A 2,500-nucleotide genomic window follows, 5' to 3' on the forward strand; every position below is an offset into this window, starting at 1 on the left:
ACTCTGGAAGCTTAAACGAGTCTCGAATTTTTGTTGCACTCCTGACACTGATACTGACTATTAATTTAAAAGAATCAGTAAGTAGAAACATTTTTCGTTTCCTGAATGGTTAGCTGTGACTCCATTTGGATAACGTCACTAGGCTCAACCCCATTTTGACAGCATTAACTTGTGGTGCGGAAAGTGGTCTGTTTAAGTGTGTTGACATTTTACATAATTTTACGGTAATGGTGTCTTGTGCCTCAGGTTTTTTTCAGTACATTATAATGATTTAGGTGATAAATCATACCTTACAATCCGTTCCCTCAGAGCTCAGTGATTCCACGGATTGCAAGCACAAATGTTCATCAAATTTATTCAACTCACGTAGTTTATGTTGTAGACTTAAAGCTAGTTACGTTATTGGAATGAAATCTGACAACACCGAATTGAGGAACTTTACAAAACATGCTACTGTGTATGAGTGCATGCAGTAGCACTGTGAAAGTGGTGCGTGGCTAAGGCTGGCACCTGACAAATTCTGATTAATCTATTGCTTGCCACTACACATATATATGCCTTCTATCCTTTCAGCACAGCGGGGGATCTGCATATTATATATTATCTTTTACTGAGGTCTTTGTTGTTTAGCACAACTGAGGGACCCTCAAGTTATAAATTCTCTTTTAATGAGGTCTTTGTTTTGCACAACTGAGGGACCCTCAGGTTATAAATTCTCTTTTACTGAGGTCTTTGTTCTGTTTGACTTTATTAAAGAAATTATTGGATTCCCTGAAATTATGGTTTTATTAGGTTTTGAGGGTAGATTAGTCATTAGATTTTGATATCAACTATACAGACTCTTTATGAATTGCTTTTGCCTTAGAGTTGGATGAATAATTGCATTGATTATTTTTTTTTGGAATCCCTTATAAGTTTCACCAAGTTATATTTATATATATGTATCGTATCAGAATTTCTTATTAACCAATGTAGATATATATATATATTTCTCTAAATTTACTGTGTTGTTAATATGGCGGAAAAAAATCAAAATCGTTAGTACACAATTTTTCAAAATTTCTGTCCCATATGACTTTGAAACAATTAATGTTATTTATCTCCGATATTTTCTTTAAATTGGTAGATTTAAAGAAACCCAGTAAAACCCTATTTTGACTTATCTAAATTTAATTTGAGTAGCGACTTAACGGTCTTAAGGCTCATGATGTGAATTATTATCCAATAACGTTTAAATCTAAGAAAAAATAATTATACACAAGTGGCATATCACAAGGTAAATAAATATGCAATATTCTCTCCTACTAACTTAATTAAATTTTAGCTAAACTCTACATTACAACTTCCCTTTGCCTACTAATCATAAATTAGTAACCATTACTATAAAAATAAAAACAAATATGAAAATAAATCGAGACAGTCAACTCTATTCCACTGGTATCTTTCCATCATTTATTTGTACATAAAGTAATCAATCCCTCCCTTCAACAATTTCCTATCTCACATTCTACTCTGGTCAGCTGTTCCCTTTGCAATTCATACATTATACAATTGGAATTATCACCGACGAATTCCCGGAAAAAAAAAAATCATAAATGTTTCCTAACAAGAAAGCTGCTGCCATGGTGTGTGATGTTGCCAGACTTTCTCCAACCTTTTTTCCTCTCTGTGTTAAAGGTGCATACTAAGACTTGTCTAAAGTATCACAATACAAAACGTGCATATTCACAACTATTAATTCACCTATCAAGCATTACAACCTCCAATATCCGGCCAAAACACAAACACACACACACATTCTCTCTCTCTCTCTCTCTCTCTCTCTCTCTCTCTCTCTCTCTCTCTCTCTCTCTCTCTCTCTCTCTCTCTCTCTCTCTCTCTCTCTCTCTCTCTCTCTCTCTCTCTCTCTCTCTATATATATATATATATATATATATATATATATATATATATTATATGTATATATGTATATTTATATATACATACATACATACATATATATATATATATATATATATATATATATATACATGTATATATATATATATACATATATATACATATATATATATATATATATATATATATATATATATATATATATTATATGTATATATGTATGTATATATATATATATATATATATATATATATATATATATATATATATATATATATATATATATATTATACATATGCATTATACGTATGTATTATACGTATGCATTATACATATGTATTATACGTATGCATTATACGCGTGTATTATATGTATATATTATATGTATATATATATGTATGTATGTATATATGTTATATTTTATCTATTATCTTCAAGACGTAAAAATCAGATTATTCTGTATGATATGAACACGAGTTATATTAGTTGTTTCTTTGTTCATATCAATTGGTTTCCTCTTCTCTCCGACATGATCTTGATAATCTGCTGACAAACTATTTTTGGATGTATGTATGTATATGCGTGTATACAAAAATCCATG

General features: G+C 30.0%; 1 protein-coding gene across 1 annotated transcript in view; it reads left to right on the top strand.

Moving 5' to 3' along the window:
- The window catches only part of LOC113814677 (tetranectin), a 6,650-nt gene extending 6,630 nt beyond the window's left edge, over positions 1 to 20 (top strand). Inside the window, exon 6 of the mRNA XM_027366730.2 lies at positions 1 to 20. This exon is cut by the window's left edge and continues 233 nt beyond it. The gene's annotated coding sequence lies outside the window, so the exon portion shown is untranslated.
- Positions 21 to 2,500: the final 2,480 nt, after the last annotated feature.

Source organism: Penaeus vannamei, chromosome 39, assembly GCF_042767895.1.
Source record: "Penaeus vannamei isolate JL-2024 chromosome 39, ASM4276789v1, whole genome shotgun sequence".
Taxonomy (NCBI): domain Eukaryota; kingdom Metazoa; phylum Arthropoda; class Malacostraca; order Decapoda; family Penaeidae; genus Penaeus; species Penaeus vannamei.